The 15,354-nt window shown below is 33.9% G+C and overlaps 1 non-coding gene across 1 annotated transcript; it reads left to right on the top strand.

The window, feature by feature from the left end:
* The first annotated feature begins 9,474 nt into the window (after positions 1–9,474).
* LOC123573236 (small nucleolar RNA SNORA33) lies at positions 9,475–9,603 on the top strand. Its single transcript, XR_006697965.1, has one exon. It is a non-coding gene; the product is annotated as a small nucleolar RNA SNORA33 (small nucleolar RNA).
* The last annotated feature ends 5,751 nt before the right edge of the window (positions 9,604–15,354 follow it).

Here is a 15,354-nt window from a genome sequence, read left to right as displayed (position 1 = left end):
TCTGCTTATTTTCTCTGGTACTCATTTATCTGTTTCTCTCTCTCTCTCTTTTTTTTTTTTTTTTTTAATCTTCCTGTGGGTTACTTGAACTTTTTTAGAGTTTAACCTTATAGATAGTACTTTTAAGTGTATTATTTTGTATGTTTTTCACAGTGTTTGCTCTGGGATATAAGGATATATGTGTATAATCTTATTATACCCTCCAGATATCAACATTTTGCCTCTTTGAGTGCATTGTGGAAACAGTTCTATTAATATCCCCTTACCCTCCCTACTATTAATATTAAATATCATTGTCTTGATATCAAATGGCATAGTAATTTGTGAATCAATTACCAAATATAATTTCTAAAACCGGTGAGGTGAATAATCAGTTGTATGATCCTGTATTTTCACTTTGCGTTGCTCTTTCTTCTTTCTTACTTCCCAAATATTTTTTCTGCTGTGGTTTTCTTTATGTCTGAAGAACTTCCTTTAGTAAATATTTAAAGATTTTTTTGCTAGTGGCAAATTATTTTAGTTTTTCTTCATCTAAGAATATCTTTTCTGAAGGGAGAAATCATAGTTATAATCACCAGAAACATATATGATATTGTTCAATAAACAAAATGGGGTCCATCCATCCAATGGAATGCTTACTCAGCAAAAGAAAAGAATTAGCAATCACACCATGCAAAGACATGAATGATTGATAAACATATATTATGAGGTGAAGGAAATTGCTCTGAGAAGGCTACAATATATGACCATTTATATGATATTCTGGAAAAGGCAAAATTGCAAAAATGGAAAACAGACCACGAGCTGTCAAAATTTGGGGGATGGGGATTGAATAGGTAAAGACCAGGAAATTTTTATAGAAGGAAACCTATAAAGTATGATTCTAAAATGGCACATAAATGACACTGTGCATTTATGAAATGTATTTATGAAACCCATATAACTTGATTACACAAATAGTTATTCTTAATATTTGTACTTAAAATAATATGAAGTTGGGAGATCATAGCATGGAACTCAGACTATGACAAAAGAATCTAACTATATTATAAGTATGTGAGAGAATTTCATTGAAGGAAATAATGGTGAAAAGAGCTGAAGTTCTTAGGCAGGTCTTAGGCAATTTTGGAAATCAATTGAGTTTAGAAGAATTAAGACAAAACAAGTTGTACATATGTACTTTAGTTAATAAAGTGGTCTCCTATGGGAATAAGGGTTAACATTCTGAAACTAGTATTTTGTAATTGGACAATCAAGTAAATGGATTGTGAATGGTGGGAGCCAGACTTCCACCTGGGGAATGGGAGTATAATAATGAGGAAAACATCAGACAAATGTCTATTGATGGACATTGCACAAAACACCTAACTAGTACTCCCCCAAAACTGTCAAGGTTATCAAAACAATAAAAGTCTGAGAACCCCTCCTGGATAAGCAGAGCCTAAGGAGACATGGCAACTAAAGAAAATGTCATGTCCTGGATGGAATCTTGAAACAGAAAAAGAACATAAAGTAAAAACTAAATAAATCTGAATTAAGTTTGGACTTGGGTATCAACATCAGTTTGTTATTTTTAATAAATGTATTATACCATATAAAGTTTTTAATAATCAGGGATACCGAGTGTAAAGTACATGGAAAATTACTGTATTATCTTCAATTTTTTTTCTGCAAATCTAAAGCTTTTCTAAAACAAATTTATTATTTAAAATGAGGGGATGTCAAGAAAACTGTAAAAATCTCACCTGGTAGAAACAAACTTCTCTGTTTAATTAAGGCAAATCAAACTCCACTCTGCATTACCCAGATGATATGACTCCAGCCTTCTAGTGATAGCATTTAGAATCATAGGACAGTGTAAAATATAATACAGTAAATGTAGGCTAACATTTAGTCTAGTTAGCTTCTCTGCAAAACATGCAGGTACAAAATGAAGACAAGAGGATATAAACACACATAAAAGTTTCAACATAGTCTGTATGCTCAAGAAAGACCTAGAATATCTGATATGTTGCTTAAGCTGCTGTGATCCAACAAGTCTAAGTAATATATTATAGAATTCAATATCTGTTTTCCTTGCCAATGGCTTCCAAAGACCTTGCTGCTTGGAAGGAACCATGGATCATGAAAAATGTTGAGTAACCTAATAACCTGCTACTTTGATAGCTCTCTCTGTCTTACTCATCTAGAGTTTTGGACCCATCCAGGTAACAGAGTTGGTATGAAATTGACTGAAATGTTATGATGGAAGTTAAACATGTTTTAAGGATTTTGACAGTTATTCCAAATTAAAGTTTGTACCAAACTATACCCTCACTCCTCTGGCATGAAATGTCCGTTTCTGAATAGTTTTATCAATAAATGTTATCCGTTTTAAAATCTGTACTGACTTATTCAAGTTAAAATATTATGTGATAGATTTCACTTGCATATATTCAATTATTACTGAGATTGAGTATTTTCCATATTTTATTTGTGTTACATATTTTTTTTTTCATGAATTCCTATTCATGTCCTTTGGCATTTTTTCTATGTGTTTATTTTTTTCTTATTGATTTGTTAGAGTTCTTCATATATATAAAACCCTATAACCCACTGGATTGTTGTTTGTTCTTAATTTGTTTCAGACGTTTTAATTCTGTTTCACCTATTTGGAATTTCTATGCTGATAATTATCTACCCTAATTCTTAAAATTGTACAGCATATTTTAACATTTGCATTGAAAGTATTTTGTTCAAAGTTGAAGCAAATGATAGCCAAAAGTCATTAACAAAATTATGCTACACTCATAAGAGCTTCTGAAGCCCAAACATCAGCAAATTAAAGCCTTCTTTTTTTGCATGCTTCACTTAAGGCTAAATTATTCCACCAAATCCATCAGTTACATTTCAGCACAATGATTCTGAAATAGTTCACTTGCATGTTGAATACATTATAAAGCTGTAAAACCCCATATCACAATCTTAGAAATTTCAAACATAACATAGTATTACATAAAATTATTTTACCTCAGGTCAGTATTATTTCTAGAGTCCATCTAGGCTCAAGATCACATTTAGGTTTCATGTAAAAACAGTATAAAGAGAAGGTGGAACACAAAAACAGAGAATTGTCTCAGTGGATTTCATCTGAGGCATATTAAACACTAAACAAAATGCATGCTGAATGATAATCTAATCATTTACTCTGAGATTTAATCTTTGGCAGAAATTATAAAAGCTAAATAAAAGCAATTTACAGCTCAATACCTAACTGAAAATCCTGTGTCAAACATTATTCAGGTACAGATGGATGAAGCTGAGCTGTAACAATCAACTGTGAAGGTGTTCTTGATTGACAACAGCAGGATTTTATAAACTTCACAATTAAAACATCTGATATTCTATTTCCTGAATATTCTTGAATTGCAAAGTGAAAACAATTGGCTATTATAACTGCTAAATGGGAATCATCATATTTAGAAGCACCATCAGAGAGTGTCAGAAATAAACTTCATAATTCTCCCATTTGCTTATTATAGTGTTTGTTTGTTCCTGTTGTTCAGCAGATGTTAACTATGTTAGCAAAGGTTATTGTTTAATCTTAGTGTTTTTGATTCTTTCTGTTACTGTTCATGCAGTAAAAATCAATATGGAGTTCAAATTTAAGTTTTGGCACTTGCTTTAGCAAGAGATTTATTTTCTGTGAGTCACAAGTATAAGAAAAATACAAATATATATGGTTACTCTTAAGATTAAATGAAACAGCATACGGTAAATGCTTAGAATACAGGTTGGTATATACATGCTGGGTGCCCCAAAATGTTGACATCTGGTTGAATTCTTATTTTATGGATATTATTTTCTTTTTAGGTAAGAGAAAGCAAAATTTATTTTCAAAGCGAAACATTATTGACCCCTTCCAAACCCATTTTCTGCTGCCAAATAGGGTTCAGGTAACTCAGAATTTCTAAATAGGTCTCCATGACTCTTCAGCAGAATGTTTTGTTGTTGTTGTTGTTGTTGTTGCCTTTTTTTTTTTTTTTTTTACTTTTACTCTGCTGGTCTACAATAATTTAAAGAAAATCAAAATGAGAAAAATTACTATGACAAATATTCTTTATTAAGTTCTATTGATATTTTTAAAAATCTGATTCATTATCGATTATCATTTCATTAAAAAATAACAAAATCCATTATAATGGAGTAGAACCAGGACCAGTGTTTTCTGGAGAACAGGAAGAGCCCCCATTTCCAGTCTAATCTGGATTTTTTAAAAGATACAACTTTAACAGAAGCAAAGGATAGAATAAGGGGCAGAGATAAATATTTGACTTATCTTATTGATAATAAAAGACACATCATAAGGTTTGAGGGTCAGATGACTTGGAAATTATCTGCCTGCCACCAGAATGAACATGGGCCCTCAACCTGCGAGGCAGTTTAGTCTTGCTACCTCCAGTTTTTTCCTATCAACTACTATTGGAAGCACCCAAGTATGGAGAAGGATTACTGGACTGTTGGTACAGCTCTGCTTTTTAATTAAGGTCTGCCTTCCATGTGCTTTTCTGAGAGCTGATGACTAGTCTAAGCAGTTGCTGTCCATGGTCCATTAGAGCTCGAAATGCTCTATTTACTTAGCTCAGGCACACATTACGAAAGGAAATACATAGACTCGGGCTGAGGGTTTATTGATTGCTTTTAGGTAATTTAAATTTTTGTTTTCATCTTGACAATTAAATGAGTTCCAGAGGTTGAATCAATAATATATAATTCTGAGCCAAGACCAAATACCTGTCTAGTTGATGGAAATACAATTGAGTGTAAAAACAGGCATGGTCTTAACCTTGCGGAGCTTACACTTCTGTTGTCAAGAAACATGAAAACAAAGTAAGTGAAAAAGAAAACTAAAGCCCTGATAAGCCCCTCAAAGTAGCAGCATATCATGTCATGAAACTTTACAATGAAAGATTTCCCTTGTCATGGAATACAGAGAAGATTCCCTTGAGGAGGAGATACTTGAGCTGGAATTTGAAGGATAAACACAAGTTTATTGGGTTAGGTGGAAAAGATAGGGAAAGGTGCTACATGCAGAGAGAGAACATTGTGTAAAAGGCCTTTGATACAGAATGGGGCCTAACACTTTAAAATGTACTAAAAGGCATCCCACTGTGCCTGGAGTTGGGGGTGGGTTACGGTTATCATGTGAAGAGAGAGGATTTGGGTCAAACTGTTGCTCATCAGTCATTCATCCATTTTCTCATTCATTCAGTGAATATGTGTGTGTGTGTGTATGTGTGTGTGTGTGTAAATTTATAAATTTTCCTTTAAAAATTATTTCTTTTTTAAATTGACAAAGTTATGTTCATTTGTTCTGTACAACATGATGATTTGAAGTATATGCAAATTGTGGAATGGTTAAATCTAGGTAATTAACAACTGCATTACTAGACATAGTTATCCTTTTTGTGGTAAGAATGCTTAACATCCACTCTCTGCGTTCTTCAAGATCAATGAATATATATTGAGCACTAATTGGTGTTAGTTACTTTGTAATATTGGGATTGGACCAGTGAATATAACTTAAGGCTTTTTTTCTGAGCAAAGCAATGTCAGGTAGTGTTAAGTACTATGCAGAGAGTTCAAATGGACTGAAATGATGGATACAGCAGTTTTTCTGGCTGAAATTGCCTTGTAAGGAAAAAAAAGTTTTTCTGAAATGATATATAAATGGGGAAAAAAGAGATATTCATGGTGAGCAAAAGGGGAAGAGCATTACATGTAGAGAAACAGTTTGTGCATAAACTTAGGAAAGTAACAAGCTTGCATTGCAAAGAACAGAAAAAAAGACCAACGTGGCTGAATCTTAATGAGCAAGAAAGTGTGCCTTTCATTTTTCATTCCAATTATTTGTTAACTGTTATAGCCAGTTTCAGGGACCTTAAAGACTTCAATGTCCTTAAGGCTTGCAAATTTGCTTTACTACTACTACTACTACTACTACTACCACTACTACTACTACTACCACTACTACTACTACTACTACCACCACCACCACCCCCCCTTGCTTTAGAATGCCAGGGTATGGCTTTATTATAGCCAACTTTTAAAAAGTAAAAGTAACTCTAGAAACACATTTTCTTTTCTTTTTGGTTCAATTCTTTTTTTTTTTTTTTTTTTCCAAATACTTTAAATTCTGAGGATACATGTGCAGAACGTGCAGGTTTGTTACTTAGGTATACACATGTCATGGTGGTTTGCTGCACCCATCAACCTGTCATCTATATTAGGTATTTTTCTTAATTATATTTCTCTCCGAGCCCCCTACCCACCAACAGGCCCTGTTATGTGACGTTCCCCACCCTGTGTCCATGTGTTCTCATTGTTCAACTCCCACTTATGAGTGAGAACATGTGGTGTTTGGTTTTCTGTTCCTGTGCTAGTTTGCTGAGAATGATGGTTTCCAGTTTCATCCATGTCCTTGCAAAGAACGTGAATGCATCCTTTTTTATGGCTGCATAGTATTCCATGGTGTACATGTGCCACATTTTGTTTACCCAGTCTATCATTGATGGGCATTTGGATTGGTTCTAAATCTTTGCTACTGTGAATAGTTCTGTGATAAATATACGTGTGCGTGTGTGGCTTTATAGTAGAATGATTTGTAATCCTTTGGGTGTATACCCTGTAAGGGGATTGCTGGATAAAATGGTATTTCTGGTTCTAGATCCTTGAGGAATCACCACACTGTCTTCCACAATGGTTGAACTAATTTACACTCCCAAAAACAGTGTAAAAGCATCCCTATATCTCCACATCTTCTCAGCATCTGTTGTTTCCTGACTTTTTAATGATCGCCATTCTAACTGGCATGAAATGGTATCTCACTGTGGCTTTGATTTGCATTTCTCCAATGACCAGTGATGATGAACTTCTTTTCGTATGTTTGTTGGCTGCATAAATGTCTTCTTTTGAGAATTGTCTGATCATATCCTTCACCCACTTTTTGATGTGGTTGTTTGTTTTAGTCTTGTAAATTTGTTTATGTTCTTTGTATATTCTGGGTATTAGCCCTTTGCCAGATGGATAGATGGCAAAAATTTTCTCCCATTCTGTAGGTTGCCTGTTCACTCTGATGATAGTTTCTTTTGCTGTGCAGAAACTCTTTAGTTAAATTAGATCCCATTTGTCTATTTTGGCTTTAGTTGCCATTGCTTTTGGTGTTTTAGTCACAGAGTATTTGCCCATGCCTATGTCCTGATCAGTATCGCCTAGGTTTTCTTCTAGGGTTTTTATGGTTTTACATCTTACATTTAAGTGTTTAACCCATCCTGAGTTACTTTTTATGTAAGTCAGTGGTACAGTTTCAGTTTTCTGCTTATGGCTAGCTAGTTTTCCCAACACCATTTATTAATAAGGGAATCCTTTCCCCATTGCTTGTTTTTGTCAGGTTTGTCAAAGATCATATGGTTGTAGATGTGTGGTGTTATTTCTGAGGCCTGTGTTCTGTTTTGTTCCATTTTTCTATATATCTGTTTTGCTACTAGTGCCATGTTGTTTTGGTTACTGTAGCCTTATAGTGTAGTTTGAAGTCAGGTAGCATGATTCCTCCAGCTTTGTTCTTTTTGCTTAGGATTGTGTTGGCTATATGGGCTCTTTTTTGGTGCCATATGAAATTTAAAGTAGGTTTTTTTCTAATTCTGTGAAGAACGTCAATGGTAGCTTGATGGGGATAGCAATTAATCTATAAATTACTTTGGGCAGTATGGTAATTTTCATGATATTGATTCTTCCTATTTATGGGCATGGAATGTTTTCCAATTTGTTTGTGTCCTCTCTTATTTCCTTGAGGAGTGGACTGTAGTTCTCCTTGAAGAGGTTCTTCACATCCCTTGTAAGTTGTATTCCTAGATAGTTTATTCTCTTTGTAGCAATTGTGAATGGGAGTTCACTTGTGATGTGACTCTGTGTTTGTCTCTTATTGGTGTATAGGAATGCTTGTGAGTTTTACACATTGATTTTGTATCCTGAGACTTTCCTGAAGTTGCTTATCAGCTTAAGGAGATTTGGGGCTGAGATGATGGGGTTTTAAAATATATGATCATGCAATCTTCAAACAGAGACAATTTGAGTTCCTCTCTTCCTATCTGAATACCCTTTATTTCTTTCTCTTGCCTGATTGCTCTGGCCAGAGCTTCCAATAGTATGTTCAATAGGAGTGGTGAGAGAGGGCAACCTTGTTCTGTGCCAGTTTTCAAAAGGAAAGATTCCAGCTTTGGCCAATTCAGAATGATTTTGGCTGTGGGTTTATCATAAAAAGCTCTTATTATTTTGAGGTACGTTCCATCAATACCTAGTTTATTGAGAATTTTTAGCAAGAATTCAGTGTTGAATTTTTTCAAAGGCCTTTTCTGCATCTATTGAGATAATCATGTAGTTTTTGTCATTTGTTCTGTTTATGTGATGGATTCCATTTATTGGTTTGAATATATTGAACCAGTCTTACATCCTGGGGGTGGAGCTGACTTGACTATGGTGGATAAGGTTTTTGATGTGCTGCTGGATTCGGTTTGCCAGTATTTTATTGAGGATTTTTGCATCAATGTTCATCACGGACGTCAACCTGAACTTTTTTGTGTGTGTCTCTGCCAGGTTTTGGTATCAGGATGATGCTGGCCTCATAAAATGAGTTAGGGAGGAGTCCCCCTTTTTGCTATTGTTTGGCATTTCAAAGTTTAATTGTCCAAAACAGAAATTTGATCATTAGTCTCTTCAAACATTTATCTCCCATCATTTGCACCTTAGTGAAGTGCACATGACACAGTCGAAGACACATATTTGGGATCATCCTTGGTTCTTCCTGATGTATTAGCATGGCTTATTAAATATCTATCAACCTGAGATCAGTTCTTCTTGTGTTCATCTCAACTATAATCTAAATACTAATCATTTTCTACCTGAACTGATTTAACATCCTTATAATTAATCTTTTTTTGTTGAGGGGGCGGCTTGCCCTATAAGATTATTTTATACTCAAAAGATAGGCTAATGTTTTAAAAGTAACATTTGATGATCTACTACTCTATTCTCTGTTCCCACCTTCACTCCTAACATTGACACACACTCTTCAGTGGCTTAACATCACTCTGAAAATATAACTAAGTTCCTGGCCCTACTCTATAAATCTCCCTGTGATCTAGCTCCTCCCTGCTTCTCGAGTCCTGAATCTACAAGGAAAAAAATCTTAAAATTACTGTTATACATTCACCCCTAGAAACACCAGACATTCAGGTAACTCAATTCTTCCACATACCCACTAATCTAATCAAGCTCTGAATATATTCCAGTCTATATACTTCTCACATCTCTTCTCAATTCCAGAAAATCTTCCACAATGTCATGTGTAATTTAACGACCATGAGCAGCAAAATATCCTATTTTTTTCAACCTCTTCTCTCAAAGCTTTCCTTAATTCATTGTACTATAAAACAAAACAAGCTAGCCAATGAATCTGCTTACCTAAACATGTTTCTGCAGAAATTTTTATTTTAAAAAGCTGGTAATAGCACAGCCATTTATGAGCCTTAAGTAAAGTTGTTAAGGTCTCTGAAAATGGCTATAACAAATTAAAAACATAATTATAATAAAAATTAGAAGCCTGGCTTCTCCCTGAGGGCAGTGTTTTCCCTGCAGCCCTCTAGGGTAGTATAACATATTGTGGTGATTGTTAGGCTGGGAGGTATAGTAGAAATGCTTTTGTTCCTCTTTACTATTTTAATACAATTCTACAATTTGTCTTCTTAAAATGTAACTTTGAATCTCAGTTCCATGGATTTTATCACCTACTACTCTTCATTTGCTATTGTCATCTTCAGATCCCAGGTATTCAACCACATGTTTTCCAAGGCATCTGTTCCCGGCTCCATATCCCTCTCTCCACACTACTTCAGTCTTAATTCTGGTGATTTCAGTATACGTGTACATAATCATGCATAACTCTCAGGCCCTTCATCTCTTTAATTTACCTTCCAATGATCTTCCCCTGCATTCTGCCTTACCTACACATTCACATGCTCTTGCCCCAGGACTTACTATTAACAATAAATGTAACACTGCACAATTACATTGCATGCATTTCACTTTTTGATCATCGTTACTGTTTATCCTTTCAACTCACTTTCTCTATTACTCCACTCCTCCAAACTATGAATTCTACTAATTTTTTTCCCTGTCACTGAGATATTTGATATTTTCTTCCTGCTCCTAAACAAGTCTAAATATTATGGTCAATTATTATAATCTTTTTTTTTTTTTTAACACATATACTCCCTGGCTTGTCTCTAGCTTTGTTGTAGTCACCTAATAAAATCAAATCCTGTTTAATCCAACTTTATAACTTCTCTGCACTTGAAATTTGTACAACATAAAATGAAAGGAGAAAAATGCCCAACTAATTGATTACTTCATTATAAATTAATAATTATAGACCTAAATTAGGCCTTAGTGGTTTCTGCCAGTTTTGTCAAAATTCCCTACATGCATTTACTCTTAAGCTATCTAAGATGACAATTTCACAGCTTCTTAGCTCTCCTCAAACCTTCAACATCACCCATTTCATTTTCATTCCCAGATAAATTCTGCTTCATGAAAAATTATTAAAGTACAAGTATACCTCAGAGACATTGCAGGTTCGGTTCTAGGCCATATTCTAATAACGCAAATCACATGACCTTTTTGGTTTCCCAGTGCATATAAAAGTTATGTTTACAGTGTATTGCAGTCTATTAAGTGTGTAAAGCATTATATATTAAAACAATGTACATACTTTAATGTAAAATAATTTATAGCTAAAAATGCTAACGATCATCTGAACTTTGAGTAAGTTGTTATCTTTTTGCTGGTGGAACGTCTTGCCTGAATGTTGATGGCTGCTGACTGATCAGTGTGGTGGTTGTTGAAGGTTAGTGTGGCTGGGAAATTTTCTTAAAATAAAACAACAATGAGGTTTGCTGCATCTATTTGTTGACTCTTCCTTTCACAAAATATTTCTCTGTAGTGTGTTATATTATTTGATAGTGCTTTATTCACAGTAGAACTTCTTTCAAAATTGGAGTCTAACCTCTCAACCCTGGCACGGCTTTATCAGCTAAGATTATATAATATTCTAAGTACTTTGCTGTTGTTTCAACAATGATCACACCGTCTTCACCAGTGGTAGATCTCATTTCAAGAAACCGTTTTCTTTGTTCATCCATAAGAAACAATTTCTTACTCATTCACTTTTATCATGAAGTTGCAGCAATTCAGTCCCAGGCTCCGCTTCTAATTCTAGTTTTCTTGCTATTTCCAACACATCTACCGTTACTTTCTTTATTTTAATTGTTAGTTTTTATGGGTACATGGTAGGTGTACATATTTACAGGGTACATGAAATATTTTCATACAGGCATTCAATATGTAATAGTCACATCAGGATAAATGAGGTATCCATCACTTCAAGCATATGTTCTTTCTTTCTGTTATAAACAATCCAATTATATCCTTTCAGTTGTTTTAAGATGTATAATACTATATTCTTGACTATAGTCACCCTGTTGTGCTATCAAATACTAGATCTAATTCATTCTATCTAACTGTATTTTCGTACCCATTAACCATCCCTACTTCCCACACCCAACTATCCTTCCCAGTCTCTGGTAACCTAATTCTAAATCCTTTGTTGTCATTTCAACAGTGTTCATACCATCTTTACCAGGGGTAGGTTCCATCTCATAAACCATTTTCTTTGTTCCTCCATTAGAAACAATTGCGCATATGTACCACATTTTCTTTTTCCATTTATCTGTTGAAGATAACTTAGGTTGATTCCAAATCTTGGCTATTGTGAATAGTATTCGAATAAACATGGGAGTGCAGATGTATCCTCTATACTGATTTCTTTTCTTTGGGTACATACCAAGCAGTGAAATTGCTAGATCATATGGTACTTTAATTTTTATAATTTTGAGAAACCTCTATATTGTTCTCCATAGTAGCTGTATTAATGTACATTCCCACCAACAGTGTACAAGTGCTCCCTTTTCTCGACATCCTTGCTAGCATTTGCTATTATCTGTCTTTTGGATGAAAGCCATTTTAACTTGGGTGATATGATATCTCATTATAGCTTTGCTTTGCATTTTCTGATGAACAATGCTGTTGAGCACCTTTTCATATACCTGGTTGCCATTTATATGTCTTCTTTTGTGAAATGTCTATTCAGACCTTTGCCCATTTTTTAATCAGATTATTAGATTATTTTCCAATAGAGTTGACTGAGGTTCTTATATATTCTGGTTACTAATTCTTTGACAGACATAGAGTTTGAAAATATTTTCTCCAAGTCTGTGGGTTGTCTTTTCATTTTGTTGCTTTCTTTCCTGTGCAGAAGCTTTTTAACTTGATGTAATTCCATTTGTCCATGTGTTTGCTTTGGTTGCCTGTACTTTTGGGGTATCACTCAAGAAATCTTTGCCCAGAACAATGTCCTGGATTTTTTTCCTAATGTTTTCTCTTAGAAGTTTCATAGTTTGAGGTCTTAGACTTAAGTCTTTAATCCACTCTGATTTTATTTTTGTATATGGTTAGAAATAAGAGTCTAGTTTTATTCTTCTGCATACAGATACCTAGTTTTCCCAGCACCATTTATTGAAGAGACTGTTCTTTCCCTAATGTATGTTCTTGGCACCTTTATATAAAATGAATTCACTGTCAATTTCTAGATTGATTCCTGGGTTCTCTATTCTGTTCCATTGGTTTATGTGTCTATTTCTATGACAGTAGTTTTGGTTACTATATAGGTATAGCTCTGTAGTATGATCTGAAGTCAGGTAATGTGATTCCTCCCCTTTGTTGTTGTTCGTGTTTTTCTCAGGATGGCTTTGGCTATTTGGGGTGTTTTGTGGTTCCATATAAGTTTTAGGATTATTTTCTATCCTTCTGTAAAGAATGTCCATGGTAGTTTTATAGAGATTGCATTGAATCTGTAGACTGCTTTGGGTAGTATGGGCATTTTAATAATGTTGGTTCTTCCAATCCACAAACATGGAATATATTTCCATTTTTATGTGTGTCCTCTTTAATTACTTTAATCAATGTTTTATAGTTTTCATTGTAGAGATCTTTTACTTCTTTGGTTTAGTTTATTCTTATGTATTTTATTTTATTTATAGGTATTATAAATGGGGTTAAATTCTTAATTTATTTTTCAGATTGTTCACTGTTAGCTTATAGAAATGCTACTAATTTTTGTAAGTTGATTTTTTATCCTATAACTTTACTGAATTTGTTTATCAGATCTAATAGATGTTTTTGGGTTCAGTCTTTAGGTTTTTCCAAATATAAAATTATATCATATGAAAACAAGGATACTTTGATATCTTCCTTTCCAATTGGGATGTCCTTTATATGTTTATCTTGTTGCTCTAGCTAGGACTTCCAGTACTATGTTGTTGTGGTGAAAGTGGGCATCCTTGTCTTGTTCTAGATCTTAGAGGAAAGGCTTGTGGTTTCTCCTCATTCAGTATAATACTAGCCATGTGTCTATCATATAGGTTTTTCTTGTGTTGAGGTGTATTCCTTCTAGATCTGGTAACTGGAGGGTTTTTATCATGAAGGGATGTTTAATTTTATTAAATGATTTCTCAGCATCAATTGAAATAATCATATGATTTTTGTCCATTCTGTTGATATGATGTGTCACGTTGATTTGTACACATTTAATCTTCCTTTCATCCCTTGGATAACTCCTACTTGGTTAAGAAGAATGATCTTTTTAATGTGTTGTTGAATATGGTTTGCTAGTATTTTGTTAAGGATTTTTGCATCAATGTTCATCAGGGATATTGGCCTGTAGTTTCTTTTTTTGATGTGTCCTAGTCTGATTTTGGTATCAGGGTAATACTGACCTCATAGAATGAGTTTGAGAGTATTCTCTCCTCCTCTATTTTTCAGAATAATTTTAGTGGAATTGGTATTAGCTCTTCTTTAAATGTTGGTAAAATTCAGCAGTGAAGCCAGTGAGTCCCAGGCTTTTATTTGCTGGGGGATTTTTTTACTACAGCTTTGACCTTGTTAAATACTTATTATTGGACTGTTCAGGTTTTGGATTTCTTCTTGGTAGGTTGTATGTTTCTAGGAATTTATCCATTTCTTCTAGATTTTCAAATTTATTGGCATATTGCTGTTCATAGCAGCCTCTAGTAATCCTTTGAATTTTTGCAGTGTGAGTTGTAATTCTTCCTTTTTCATCTGTTTTATTTTTTTATTTGGGTCTTCTCTTTTTTTGTCTTAGTCTGGCTAAAAGTTTGTCAATTTTGTTTATCTTATTGAAAATCAGCTTTTCATTTTGTTTATTTTTATGTTGTTTTCTTTATTTCAGTTACATTTATTTTTTTCTAAGAGCTTTATTATTTCTTTTTTCTTACTAATTTTATTCTACTAATTGCTAGGTTGTTTATTTAAAGTTTTTCTCCTTTTTGGTATAGGCACTTATATCTATAAACTTTCCTCTTGGTGCTGCTTTTGCTGTATCCCATAGGTTTTGATATGCTGTGTTTTTATTATCATTTCTTTTTTAATTTAATTATTCTTCTATTTCTTTTTTAATTTCTTCTTTGACACAGTGGTCATTCAGGAGCATATCGTTTACTTTCTGTGTGTTTGTATAGTTGCCAAAATTCCACTTGTTATTGATTTGTAATTTTATTCCACTGTGGTCGGAGAAGATACTGAATAAGATTTCAGTTTTTTGGAATTTTTACTCATTTTACAGCCTAACATGTGGTCTATCCTTGAGAATGATCCATGTGCTGAGGACAAAAATTTGTGTTTTGCAGCCATTGGATGAAATGTTCTGTAAATACAATTTTAGATACATTTTGTCAATAGTACAGATTAAATTTGATGTTTCTTTGTTAATTTTCTGCAGAGAAGATTTGCCCAGCACCAAAAGTGGGGTGCTGAAGTCCTCGAGCTATTATTGCATTAGAGTCTATCCCTCTGTAGCTCTAACAATATTTGCTTTATATATCTGCGTACTCTAGTGTTTGGTTCATATGTATTTGTAATTGCTATATCACCTTGCTGAATTGACCCCTTTGTCATTATATAGTGACTTTCTTTGTCTCTTCTTATAGCTTTTGTCTTGAAGTCTATTTTGTCTGATATAAGTATAGTTACTCTTGTTTTTTTGTTGTTGTTGTTGTTTCCACTTGCCTGAAATATCTTTTTCTTCTCCTTTATTTTCAGTTTATGTATGTCTTTGTAGGTACAGTGTATTTTCTGTACGCAATTACTGTCTGACTAGGGCTTATCTAAATATTCCCTCGCTGGATG

The sequence above is a fragment of the Macaca fascicularis genome, chromosome 4 (assembly GCF_037993035.2).
Source record: "Macaca fascicularis isolate 582-1 chromosome 4, T2T-MFA8v1.1".
NCBI classification, from domain to species: domain Eukaryota; kingdom Metazoa; phylum Chordata; class Mammalia; order Primates; family Cercopithecidae; genus Macaca; species Macaca fascicularis.
Note: the sequence above shows the minus strand (reverse complement) of the source record. Positions and strands in the feature narration are given on the sequence as shown.